The sequence below is a fragment of the Marmota monax genome, unplaced genomic scaffold, assembly GCF_021218885.2.
Source record: "Marmota monax isolate L192 unplaced genomic scaffold, Marmota_monax_Labrador192_F-V1.1 WCK01_AAM20220418_F8-fsc00225, whole genome shotgun sequence".
NCBI lineage: Eukaryota > Metazoa > Chordata > Mammalia > Rodentia > Sciuridae > Marmota > Marmota monax.
The window spans coordinates 1,515,001-1,529,741 of record NW_026694524.1 but is presented as its reverse complement, the minus strand read 5'-3'; positions in this window follow the sequence as shown (position 1 = coordinate 1,529,741).

Here is a 14,741-nt window from a genome sequence, read left to right as displayed (position 1 = left end):
GATACCCGGATTGGTACAAATGAAAAACTATAAAAAATAGAGAACAACCAACAGAATTGAAGATAATAGTTGACTCTGGAAAAAGGAGTAGGGTCTGAGTTGGGAGATGGATACAGAGCCTTCAAGGATATCATAAATGTTCTAGTTTAGTAGTTCTCAAACCTCAATCTGTGTCAGAATCAGGTAGGAAACCTGTTGAAAATAAAAAAGACCTGAGTCCTATCCTGTTTCCTGTAGCTTGGGCTTCTTCCATGTTCTCTATTACCTTTCCATTCAATTCTTATATTCACCAATGTTTCTGAACCCCTGTTCTACTTTTTAAGCTGGATGGTTTGTAAACAAAAGATTATTTTGTAGTTGTCATCTAACTCTATATGTGCATTAAATATATTCTTTTATATGCACAGTAATAATTTAATCTAAATTTTTATATAGTTTTTCTTTAAATAGATTTGTCCATACTTTCTGTGTGTGGAAAAATTCCAGCAGCCCAAGCCTCTTAACATGACTAAACAGATCTCAGGAGGTGGCAATCTCTATTCAGTAATTAGATTGTCCAGTCTTGTTTAAGAGTCAAAACTCCAAACTTGATTTAGCATTAAATAATATTTCTCTCCCAGTTAATGTCTCATGCAAACTAGAAACCTGCAATAGAAAAGCTGAGATATAGTTGATGCTGTCTTCCACAACCCCCATAAATCTCTGCTAGATCCTCTACTCCAAGTCACCACAATCATCTGCAATTACTATTGTAGTAATATTCTACTAACTGACATACTCTTACTTTTGCTCTCTCTACAACCTTTTCTTCACATAGCAGCCTGGACAACATTTTTATAACTTTTGATCTTTTGGACTAATTTTATACTTACAGAAAAGTCACAGAAATAGTATGAGAGGATGGTATGGTGGCATGGTTGTAATCCCAGTGACTCCGTAGGCTGAGGAGGAAGATCACAAGTTCAAGGCCAGCCTCAACAACTTAGTGAGGCCCTAAGCAACTTAGCAAGATCCTGTCTCTAAATTAAAAATAAAAATGACTGAAAGTGTAGCTCAGTGGTAGAGCACCTCTGGGTTCTATCCTTAGTATAAAAAAAAGATAAGAAAAAAAAGAAGGAAGGAAGGAAAAAAATATGAAAGTTCCTTCATACTTTTCATTCATTAAGGCCTCCCTACTGCAAGCATCTTATATAACTATATTATACTTACCAAACCAGGAAATGCACATTTGTGTACTACCAATTTTACTATAACCCTTATTCTAAATTAGTAGACTTTTTCACTGTCCATTTTCTGTTGCAGGATCCTATCCAGGATCTCACATTACATTTCATTATGCTTCTACATAGTCTACTCCAATCTATAAAAGTGCCTCACTCTTTCCTTATCTTTCATGACCTTGACACTTTTGATGGGTATCAATCAGTTGTTTTTTCAAACATCCTTTCCTTTAGGTTTTCCTGGTGCTTCCCCATGAGTGTAATGAGGCACTGTGGCATGCCTCAACTTAAAACTTTTCACAGTCCCTAGTATATTCAAAATGAAATCAAATATCATATACCAAATTTGACATCATCCGATCCTGAATTTTTGCTCATAATTTACCTTAAGTTACCCTGATTTGTCCACAGTGGGTGTTGTAGTTTGAATTTCTCAGAAAGTGACAGACTTGGCTGATCTCATAGGGAGCTCCATAGTTACAATGGCCTTTCAGAGTTGTTCTCCTTTGAAATAAAATGGCCAAGCCTTATACTCCCACGTGAATCCATTTCTGGATGTGGTCCATCTTGGGAAAGATGTGACTTTAGCAACGTGGCTCTGTGCAACTAAAGGAGGCTCTGGAGGCTTTCTGACCTTAGCACTACCAGTAGCTATGACAAGTCACTCAATAAAGGGGGATCTAGGGGCACATCACAGTGTTGCACCACACTGTCTTTCAGTTCAAGGTCTTTTTCCCTATATAAAATATCACATAATTTATTTCTATCTAGTATCTATTCCTGGGCCTTTTGCATAGGTGACTCATTCTCATCCTTCAGAATTCAGCTAAACATTAGCACCACAGTGAATCTATCCTAATTCTCTTCTTCCTACTTCATGCTTTATGTTAACATATCTGTTTATTGATTTACTGTCTCCCCATGAGGCTGAGAGGTCTATAAAAGCAGGAACCACATAAATTTGATTCATTTATTTGACCATCACTTAGCATGGGGCCCAGCCCATCAGGGGGCTTAGTAAGGCCTCAATAAATTCTGTAAAGATGAATGAAAAACAGAACGAATAGATGATTTGGAATACCATAAATCTGAGTTTGTTGGATAGAACTTCAGAATATGGTAAATAGTCAAAGACTACCAGGGAATGATTTGGGGTGCAAAATGTGGTGCAATCTCTTTCAGCAAGGGATTCACAGAATGGAAAACACAGTGGGAAATTCAGAAAGTCAAGGAAAATCAAACATGTACTTGAAGATGTGTTCTAGTCAGCTTGGGCTACCATCACAAAATACAGACTACAGGGCTTAAAAAGCAGAGACATTCTCTTGTAGTTTTGGAGACTGGAAGTCTATTATGATTGGATTCTGCTGAGGGCCCTCATTGATGACTGCTATCTCACTTTGTGCATACATGGGAGGAAAGAGAAAGAGTGAGAGCATGCACACATTCTGGTGCCTTTTCTTACAAGAGCATTAGTCTTAACATGAAGGCCCCATTCTCATGACTTCATCTAAATCTAATTAGTACCCAAAGGCCCCATCTTCTAATGCCATCACATTGAAAGTTAGAGCTTCATCATGTGAATTTGGGGGAAACACAATTAAGACCATACAATATGCAACACATTTTCTATTATGTTTATTTAAAAGACTATGATATGTTAGCTTTATAGTAACTTACATACTTTTGCATTGTTTGTTTAAATGACTCAACACATTAGCTCGGTATTTTTTTAAAGTGAGTTTTTAAGAAATAATGTCATGACATGCCGCAGTCTGGCTGGGCACAAAATCACGAGCCACTCAAGCAGGAACAGGCTTTATTTCCAAAACTCCCGCGAATGCGACGCACGCGGCCTTCTCCTGGGCCACACCACACCAACCGGAAATCCCTCCTCCGGACATCCCTCCTACCTCACTTCCCCAACCAATGGGAACTCTCCGGGAGTCCCGAGAGCTCTAAAATAGCAGGCCGAGGTGGACAGCAGGGGTCTAATATCCAATTGAATGCACATCTTAACATAATCATTATCATCTCAATGGCTTGCTGGCATCACCTTTCAACCAAAAATGCCATGCGTCATTCCTACTCAGCTATGGCTCTTAGCAGTGACAAATTAAATTTGAAATACTGAAGCAAACTCCTTAGGAAAACATGTGCTGTTGGTAATTGAATATGAGCAATATCCCAACTTTTGAAGAAGCAAGTTTAAAATACGTTTGTGCATTAAAATCTCCTGAGGATTTGGCTAAAATGCAGATTCCTGGGAGGGATCCAAGATGGCGAGCCAGAGGAAGGCAGCATTCTGTGTTGCTCCATGACCTGAGTTTCAACTAGTGGGAATACTGCTTTGCTGAGAGTGATAGAGATAGAGAACCCCTCCACAGCTGATCCCATGCAGGAATCATGGGTGCTGTGCCTTGTGGGGCCAGGCCTCATCATTAGAGCAGGACTCCTGATCCTGACTTCTCACCCACACAGGTCTCCCAGGTGCCTTAGTGGGGCCACTGGCACAGAATTCCCTGATGCCACTCCCAGGAAGGACACTCAGCCACTACCCATGAGCAGGAACTCCAGCCTCCACTCCTGTGTGGACCCCCAACTACCAACATGAGGCTCTCCAGTCACCTCTATCTTAGGACTCGGCAAATACTGCAATAGTCCCCTACTCGCGGTAGCCTGCTACACCTGGGGACATCACAGGCTCTGAAGAAAGCTGACAGCTGCAACATCGAACACCACAAAGCTCATCTCTGAACACATTGCACAATGCCATCACCTGGCTCCCCCCACCCAACCGGACACCCTATCACTGAAAGCAGCAGCCTCCATCTTGGTTCACCTCCATCACCATCTTCAGTTGGAACACCAGATAGCCAGGTGAGGTATTGGAACCCTACAGGGACACTATAAGCCCATAGGGTAAAAATGGTAATGCCTCAGATCCACAGAGCTGGAAAGGAAGACACATGAGTAGCATGAAAAGACAAGGGAAGAAAAGTGCCCCAAACAAATTAAGATACCACATTATTAGAATTCATGGTCAGCACAGCAGATGAAATTACAGAGAAGGAGTTCAGGATGTACATGATTAAAATGTTCTGTGAATTAAAGGATTATATAATAGAGCAAATACAGGCAGCAAAAGATCATCTCAACAAAGAGCTACATAAGCAAATACAGGAAGCAAAAGATTACTTCAGTAGGGAGATAGAGTTTCCAAAGAAAAACCAAACAGAAATCCTTGAAATGAAAGAAACAATAAACCAAATTAAACTTTCAGTTGAAAGCATCACCAACAGATTAGACCACTTGGAAGACAAGACCCCAGTGAAGACAAAATACATAATCTTGAAAAGAATGTAGACCATGTAGTGAAAATGGTAAGAAACCATGTGCAGAACATTTGAGAAATATGGGATAGCATAAAAAGACCAAATTTAAGAGTTATTGGGATAGAGGAAGGCATACAGTTCCAAACCAAAGGCATGGACAATCTAGTCAACAAATAATATCAGAAAAACTTCCAAACATGAAGAACAAATTGGAAAACCAAATTTAAGAGGCTTACAGGACAAAATCCAAATGTACAACAAATCCACACCAAAGCACATTATAATGAAAATGCCTAATATACAGAATAAAGAGAGAATATTAAAAGCTATGAGAGAAAGGAATCAGATTACATATAGGAGAAAACTAATTAGGTTATGTGCAGATTTTTCAACCCAGACTCTGAAAGCTAGAAGATCCAGGAACAACATATATCAAGCTCTGAAAGAAAATAGATACCAACCAAGAATTTTGTATCCAGCAAAATTAAGTTTTAGATTTGATGATGAAATAAAAACCTTCCATGATAAACAAAAGTTAAAAGAATTTACAACGAGAAAAACTCCACTACAGAACATCCTTGGCAAAATATTCAATGAAGAGGAAATGAAAAACAACAATAAAAATCAGCAGAGGGAGATATTTCACTAAAGGAAAAGCTAATCAAAGGAAAAACCAAGTCAAGTTAAATACCAAAAATAAACAAAAATGGCTGGGAATACAAATCATGTCTCAATAATAACCCTGAATGTTAATGGCTTAAACTCATCAATCAAAAGACATAGACTGGCAGGTTGGATTTTTTAAAAAGACCCAACAATATGCTATCTCCAAGAGACTCCTCTCACAGGGAAGTACATCCACACACTGAAGGTGAAAGGTTGGGAAAAATCATACCACTCACATGGACTGTGGAAGCAAGCAGGGGTTTCCATTCTCATATCAAATAAAGTAGACTTCAACTAAAGTTAATCAAAAGGGACAATTCAAGGGAACCATACACCAACAAGCAATAATTATTATAAATATATATGCCCCAAACAATGAAGCATCTATGTTCATCAAACAAACTCTTCTCAAGTTCAAGAGTCAAATTGACCACAACAAAATAATCCTGGGTGACTTTAACACACCTCTTTCACCACTGGATAGATATTCCAAATAAAAGATGAACAAAGAAACTATAGAACTCAATAATATAATCAATAACTTAGACTTAATTGACATATATACAATTTTTCATCCTTCAACAAGCGAATACAATTTCTTCTCAGCAACACATGGATCCTTCTCTAAAATAGACCATATACTATGCCACAAAGCAACTCTTAACAAATACAAAAAAGTAGAGATACTACCCTGTATTATATCAGATCACAATGGAATGAAATTAGAAATCAATGATAAAATAAAAAATAAAAACTACTCCAACACCTGGAGACTAAATAACATGCTACTGAATTAACAATGGGTTGCAAAAGACATCAAGGAGGAGATTAAAAAAACTCTTAGGGGTAAATGAGAATACTGATACAACATATCAAAATCTATGGGACACTATGAAGGCATTACTAATAGGAAAGTATATTGCATGGAATTCATTCCTTAAAAGAAGAAAAAGTCAACAAATAAATGACCTAACACTACATCTCAAAGCCCTAGAAAAAGAAGAACAAATGAACACCAAAAGCAGTAGAAGACAGGAAATAATTAAAATCAGAGCTGAAACCAATGAAATTGAAACAAAAGAAACAATTGAAAAAATTAACAAAACAAAAAGTTGGTTCTTTGAAAAATAAAATAAAATTGGCAAACCCTTAGCTATGCTAACAAACAGAAGGAGAGAGAAAACTCAAATCATTAACATAATGATTAAAAAGGAAGAAATATCACAACAGGCACTACAGAAATACAGAAGATAATTAGAAATTATTTTGAAAATTTGTACTCTGATAAAATAGAGAATATTGAAGGCATCGACAAATTTCTAGAGGCATATGAGTTGCCCAAATTGAATCAGGATGATATACACAATTTAAACAGATCAAGGAAATAGAAGACACCATCAGAAGCCTACCAACTAAGAAAAGCCCAGGACCAGATAGATACACAGCTGAGTTCTACAAGACCTATAAATGAGAAATAATAGCTATACCCTATAGACTATTTCGTGAAATAGAAAAAGAGGGAGCACTTCCAAACTCATTCTATGAGGCCAATATCACCTAGATTCCAAAACCAGGCAAAGACACATTAAAGAAAGAAAACTTCATACCAATATTGCTAATGAACCTAGATGTAAAAATTCTCAATAAAATTTTGGCAAATTGAATACAAAAACATATCAAAAAGATAGTGAACCACGATCAAGTGGGGTTTATCCCAGGGATGCAAGTTTGGTTCAACATACAGAACTCAATAAATGTAACTTATCACATCAATAGATTTAAAGATAAGAATCATATGATCATCTCAATTGATGCAGAAAAAGCATCTGACAAAATATAGCACCCATACATGTTTAAACACTTCAAAAACTAAGGATAACAGGAACATATCTCAACATCATAAAAACTATCTATGCTAAGCCCCAGGCCATGATCATTCTAAATGGAGAAAAATCTAAAGCATTCCCTCTAAAAATTGGAACAAGACAGGGATGCCCTCTTTTACCACTTCTATTTAACATAGTTCTTGAAACACTGACCAGAGCAATTAGACAGGTGAAAGAAATTAAAGGGATATGGATAGGAAAAGAAGAACTCAAATTAGCATTACTTGCTGATGATATGGTTCTATACTTAGAAGACCCAAAAAATTCCACCAGGAAACTTCTAGAACTAATAAATGAATTCAGCAAAGTAGCAGGATACAAAATCAACACCCATAAATCAAAGGCATTTCTGTATATCAGTGGCAAATCCTCTGAAAGAGAAATGAAGAAAACTACCTCATTTACAATAGCCTCAAAATATATATGTAATAGTTGGGAATCAAATTAACAAAAGAGGTGAAAAATCTATACAATGAAAACTACAGAACCCTAAAGAGAGAAATTAAAGAAGACCTTAGAAGATGGAAAGATCTCCCTTGTTCTTGGATAGGCAGAATTAATATTGTCAAAATGACCATACTATAGAGATTTAATGCAATTCCAATCAAAATCCCAATGACATTTCTCATAGAAATAGAAAAAGCAGTCATGAAATTCATCTGGAGAAATAAGAGACCCAGAATAGCTAAAGCAATCCTTAACAAGAAGAGTGAAGTACATGGCATCACTATATTAGACCTCAAACTATACTACGAAGCAATAATAACAAAAACAGCATAGTATTGGCACCAAAATAGACTGGTAGACCAATGCTACAGAATAGAGGATCCAGAGACTAACCTATATAATTCCAGTTATCTTATATTAGACAAAGGTGCCAAAAACATGCTTTGGAGAAAAGGCAGCCTCTTCAACAAATGGTGCTGGGGAAACTGGAAATCCATATGCAACAAAATGAAATTAAACCCCTATCTCTCACCATGCACAAAACTCAACTCAAAGTGGATCAAAAACTAGGAATTAAACCAGATACACTGCACCTAATAGAAGAAAAAGTAGCCCAAATCTCCATCATGTCGAATTAGGCCCCAACTTCCTTAATAAGACTCCTATCATGCAAAAATTTATATCAAGAATAAATAAGGGCTGGGGCTGGGGCTCAACTGTAGAGTGCTCACCTAGCATGTGCAAGGCACTGGGTTCGATCCTCAGCACCATATAAAAATAAAACAATTAAAATAAAGGTATTATGTCCAACTACAACTAAAACAAAATTTAAAAAAAAGAATCAATAAATGGGATGGAGTCAAACTAAAAAGCTTCTTCTCAGCAAAAGAAACAATCAGTGAAGTGAATCTTGTGAATCTTGAAGTGAAGCCTACATCTTGGGAGCAAATTTTGACCACTCTCACATCAGATAGAACACTAATCTCTAGGGTATATAAAGAACTCAAAAAGCTAAACACCAAAAAAAAAAAAAATAGCCCAATCAATAAATGAGCCAAGGAACTGAACAGACACCTCTCAGAAGATGATATACAATCAATCAACAAATATATGAAAAAAATGTTCAACATCTTTAGCAATTAGAGAAATGAAAATCAAAACTTCTCTAAGATTTCATCTCGCTCCAGTCAGAATGGCAGCTATTAAGAATATAAACAACAATAAGTGTTGATGAGGATATGGGGAAAAAAGGCACACTCATACATTGCTGGTGGGACTGCAAATTGGTGCAGCCAGTACGGAAAGCAGTACGGAGATTTGACTCAACTCTCCCACTCCTTGTTCTATACCCAAAGGACTTAAAAATAGCATTCTACAGGGACACAGCCACATCAATGTTTATAGCAGCACAATTCACAAAAGTTCAACTGTGGAACCAACCTAGATGCCCTTCAGTGGATGAATGGATAAATAAAATGTGGTATATATACACAATGGAATATTACTCAGCAATAAAAGAGAATAAAATCATAGCATTTGCAGGTAAATGGATGGAGTTGGAGAAGATAATGCTAAGTGAAGTTAGCCAATCCCAAAAAACCAAATGCTGAATGTTTTCTCTGATATGAGGAGGCTGATTCATAATGGGGTAGGGAGAGGGAGCATGGGAGCAATAGACGAACTCTAGATAGGGCAGAGGGGTGGGAGGGGAATGTAGGGGGCATGGGCGTAAAAATGATGGTGTACATGTATGAAGACACGAATGGTGTGAATATACTTTGTATACAACCAGAGATATGAAAAATTGTGCTCTATATATGTAATATGAATTGTAATGCATTCTGCTATCATATATAACAATTCAGAATAAAAATAAATTTAAAAAATGCACATTCCTGGACTTCACAGCAGACACTTCTGATTTGGCAGAGCTGGAGTAGGAATTTACATTTTCAATGAGAACCCTGGAAAATTCTGCTGCAGATATGTAAGGATTACACTTTGCAAAACACCTGACTAGGTAAGTTAGCAATAACAGTCCTTCAAACTGAGTTTAACGTTGCTGCCTCCACACATAGAAAGACAGGACAGGCATGGGCATTGCAACATTTATAGGAGGTCTGGTGAGTGTTTATGGCTGTGCTAAGTGCTGAAGGAATGGAGGAGAGGAAAGGTGTTTCTCACAGCCAAAATTCTACTCTGCTCACTACGCAAGCACATGCACACACTTGCATCCCATTCTGCCACATTACTCCATCATAGCTGTCATGACCTCCTCACACACCCATTCTCCTCTGAAAGGAAAAACTTTGAAAATGAATCTCCACATCATGTATAAGCACAATACTGGGATCCCAAATAGAATAATATATATTCCATGTTTGCATGAATATCAAAATATACTCTAGCATCATATATATCTAAAGAGAACAAATAAAAATACTTAACATTTCTGATACCAAATATGGGGGACTTTTCCCATAACAGCCAATTCTCCTACTTTATAGACACCAAGTGTTCTACCATTTAATTCTGACCCCATAGGCAAAGAGCTCCATCTCACAAAACTGCCTCCAACTTCAGATACCAATCACAAGTCCCAGTTGTTACTTGTACTTCTGATCAACTGGCTATCGATTGAGGATGCCCACAACTCCCTCTTCATTTTTGATAATTTGCAATAAGGGCTCATAAAACTTAAGGACACATTTGCTAACATTTATTGGTTTATCAAAAAAGATATCACAAAAGATACAGATGAACAGCCGTATAAAGAGGTATATAGTTGAGAATCACTAGGTGTAGAACATCCATGCCTTTTCTAGGTGTAACACCCTCTCAGTACCTTGATGTGTTTACCACACATTAGAAGGCCTCTGAACTCTACTGTTTGGGTTTTTATGAAAGCTTCATTAAGTAGCTATGATTGATTAAGTCAATGGCTGCTGGAGCTCAACCCTCAGCCCCAGGAGGTTAAGGGGTGGGGCTAAAACTTCCAACCCTCTAAACATGCCTGAGTATTTCTGGTGACCAACATCCATCCTGAGACTATCTAGGAGCCCCCAGACAGCAGTCATGTCATAAGCATAAAAAAGACACTAATCACTCCAGAGATTTCAGAAATATTTTTGTCAGGAACTAGAGACTAAGACCACATGTTATAACAATAAATGCTCCTATCACCTTAATCACTCAAAAAATTACAAGAGTTCTCAGAATTATGTGTCTAGGACTGGGAGCAGAGACCAAATACATATTTCCTATTGTGTCACATCCTCCCTCTTGGTGAAAACCTTGGCAATGGGGCTACTGAAATCTATAGAACTCTTGGAACTACATTGGTTTGGCGTGGAATGCCCTCACAGGTATGGAAATGTGGCTGGAAGGGTTCCTCAACAGTCTGAATGCTTGCAGCATTGTGTAGGGCATCATTTATATTTCAAAAGAAGGACCAACAAGGGAAGAAAAAGTGTAAAAGGATTTGCTTGTGGTAAAGGGAAAGTCAGTGAGCAGCTCTGGGTGATCCAGAAGGTGGGTGACTGTCACTGAGAGGATAAACATATGACCTAAAAAAATAAAAAAAAATAAAAAAGCAGATAGGTGAACAAATAAATAAGTAGTGGAAGACAGTGAACTAAAGACATTTTTGTGATGAAAATATAATTTTTATCTCCATACTGGACTTCTGTATTTGACAGGTCTCGTTTCTTTTCATACCCAAGAATAGAATGCAGAAGTAAACTCAGTTAATTCAAGGATGCAACTTAATTATTGTAAAATGTAAAAGAACCACCACAGTCGCCATGTGCAATGTGAAGGACAGGAAATCCAGTCCACTTTGACCTCTGTTTTGATTTGCACTCCAGGAAAGATTATATTTCCTATCATTATTATTATTATTTAAGTATTTATAAACAAACACTTTAAAACCCTCCTCTAATCTAGTAATGGGTCTGACCATGGAAAGATAAATTACTTATTTTCTTGACTTATGTATTTATATTAATGACTGAAAAGTTATGTTATTTCTTTTAACTAAAGGTTAAAATAGGAATGGATTAGCATGAATCAGTTATAAAATGAAGGGGAAATACATAAAAACAAATCACTTAACTATTTTTCATCTCATTTTAAAGGAAGGGAAGAGAAAGTTAGCTTTATTTTCCACCCTCAGCTGTGCTTTCATTGAAGGTTGAAAGCTAATAAATGAGTAGTTTCTGGATTTTCTTTTGTGATGAGAGAACAGTTTTTAAAAAGAAACTATTGCTTAAAACATCTTTCTCTTGTAAAAGGAGCATATAAAATAGAATCCAATGATTAGACTATGTTTGCTACAGTTGTTTGTTAAGTCTGGAACTTTTAAAAAACAAGTATACAATTATTCATCTAATCTAAACTTTGCATTTTTCTGTTTATGGGTCAAACACCAAGAGTTTGAGGTCAAATTTTGATGGAGCACCCAGATGTCCTCAGCTGTCACAGAATACTTACATATTTGCTAGCATATTTCCTCCCCCAAATTGGCAGATATTTCATCATTAACATAAAGGAAAGAGGTGGATTGAAGAGTTCAACTATCATTCACTAGTTTGGGGCAAATATCACCTTTGATGGAACCTAAGGCTTAGAGCTTTGTTGTATTTTTTTTTTCAGAAAGAAGACATTGTTTCACATAAGAAGAAGAAGGAGGGCTGGGGATGTAGCTCAAGCGGTAGCGCGCTCACCTGGCATGCGTGCGGCCCGGGTTCGATCCTCAGCACCACATACAAAGAAAGATGTTATGTCCGCCAAAAACTAAAAAATAAATATTAAAAAATTCTCTCTCTCTCTCTCTCTCTCTCTTTTAAAAAAAAAAGGAGAGCAATAATAATAACTGACATCTACCTGAGCACCTATTATTACCCACTACAGAAGCATGCGCACACATGCACACACAATATGTGCATGCACACATACCATTCTGTCTCTTCTTTCCATCACAGCCGTCATCACCTCATCACATACCTATGCTCCTCTTTGGTGGTGAAAAACCGGCAAAGGAACCTATTGAAGCCTACAGAAGTCTTAGCAATGCATTTGTTTGTTGTGAAATGGCTTCACAGAAATGGAACTCTGCCTCTAAGAAAGGGCTCCCCATGTGATCCAAATATTTGCAGCATTATGTATGGGATCCAACAAGGGAAGAAATGGTGCCAAAGAATTTGCTTGGGGTTGTGGGGAAAAAATTCTTTGTTAGTTAGAGATCTAACAACTCTCCTAAACACGAACACAAAATAACAACCCTATGAATTTAAAAAATGTGGAAATATCATGAAGATTGAAAATCCTAGCATACAGCGTCTGCCAGTTTAGGAAACTTTCAGAAGTCTTGAAACTACTGTTTTTTTCCCCTAGTAAAAATCAGCAGAAATAAAATTCCTCTGTCTGTTGTTAACTGCTGAAACATGTCTGTCAAGCCTTCTTTGACACAAAAGAGTTTCTTGGGAAGTTTACACATGATTGGAGAGACAAAGAAGGCAACAACCAGGATGTTGCTATTATCTTTTATAAGTTTTTCAAGTATAACAAATGCTAAACTCCCCAGAGGAATAAATTCTAAGGTTTGGAAAATCTGGATACCAAAAAGATGTACTTTTGTCCTCTTCACCAGGTTAAGGTGATCCAATAGCTCCTTCTGTTTGAAATGACCATAGACACCTCTGAATAGACAGACTCACTGGCACTGTTCACTAGAGCTGGCTGTGTCACTATGCCTAGGTACAACATTTCCATTAAGTCTCGAGCTGGGTTCCATGGTGCTGTTAATGAACTGAGAAGTTGCCTTATAACTAACATGAGCCAACTTAGTGATCAGTGTAGCCAAACAAATGGTCTGTATTTTAACTGAATTGGTTGGTTATTTTACAGAATTAATTGAGTCAGTTGGCTATATTAGGGCTAAAGGAAATGGGCTCACCTAGAAGAAACTGGGGAGAACAATATCAAATTCTCACAACTAATGAAAATTCCCGATTTTTTAAAATAATGAGAAATGTATACATTTCAAGTTTCTTTAATATAAGTATTTATTGAACATTTTTAAACTACCAACTTTTATGCTCAGCACCAGGTAAAGTACAAAATATGAAACTGAACCTGCCAGGATGGTTTCTGTTCCCAGATAGAGGCCTTGATGAAATAATTATACAAATAAATAATTATATACAAATGACAAGTGTGTTTACAATTAAAAATGAAGCAAAAGCATTTTTTTAAAAAGGGGGATTGCAAATGGGAGGATTAGATGAACTCTAGATAGGGCAAAGGGGTGGGAGGGGAAGGGAGGGGGCATGGGGGTAGGAGAGACAGTGGAATGAGAAATTACCCTAAGTACATGTATGAAGACACGAATGGTGTGAATATAGTTTGTGTACAACCACAGACATGAAAAATTGTGCTCTTGGGCTGGGATGTGGCTCAAGCGGAGCGTGCCCGCCTGGCATGCATGGGGCACTGTGTTCCATCCTCAGCACCACATAAAAATAAAATAAAGATGTTGTGTCCACCGAAAACTAAAAAATAAATATTAAAAAATTCTCTCTCTCTTTAAAAAAATTGTGCTCTATATGTGTAATATGAATTGTAATGCATTCCGCTGTCATATATAACAAATTAGAATAAAAAATTTAAAAAGGGGGGATTGCAAAGTAGCGGCTTCCTTCCTTCTTTTCTTTTTTCTTCCCTTTTTCTCCCTCCTTTCTCTTTCATAACTCTTTAGCTCATTTTCTCTCTCTGTTCTTACTGATTGCATCTTCCAATAAGAAGATGGAAAATATGAACTAAATTTAAGAGACAACATGAAAAGCTTCCTCAGATAAAAAGCATGGGAAGAAGAATAATAACAGGATGCAAGTGTCACCACAACAGGGTTCAAGCAGGTCTCTCCAGAGGTAGAGGAGACCTCTCTTTGGAGTTTTCTTGCTCTTGACAAGTGACAAAAAAGAATGTAAGGATGCATCAGGTTTTAGCAAAGAGGAAACATTTTATTAGAATGTTAAAGGTGAAGATATGCATTTTCAGAGCAGAATGCAGGCTATCTCAAAGAGAAGCCAGCACTTTTTAAAAATTTTTTAAATTTGTTTTAATAAGTTATATATGACAGCACTTTTCAGGTCTCCAGATCTTCTTTTAAAGGAAACTTTGCAAGG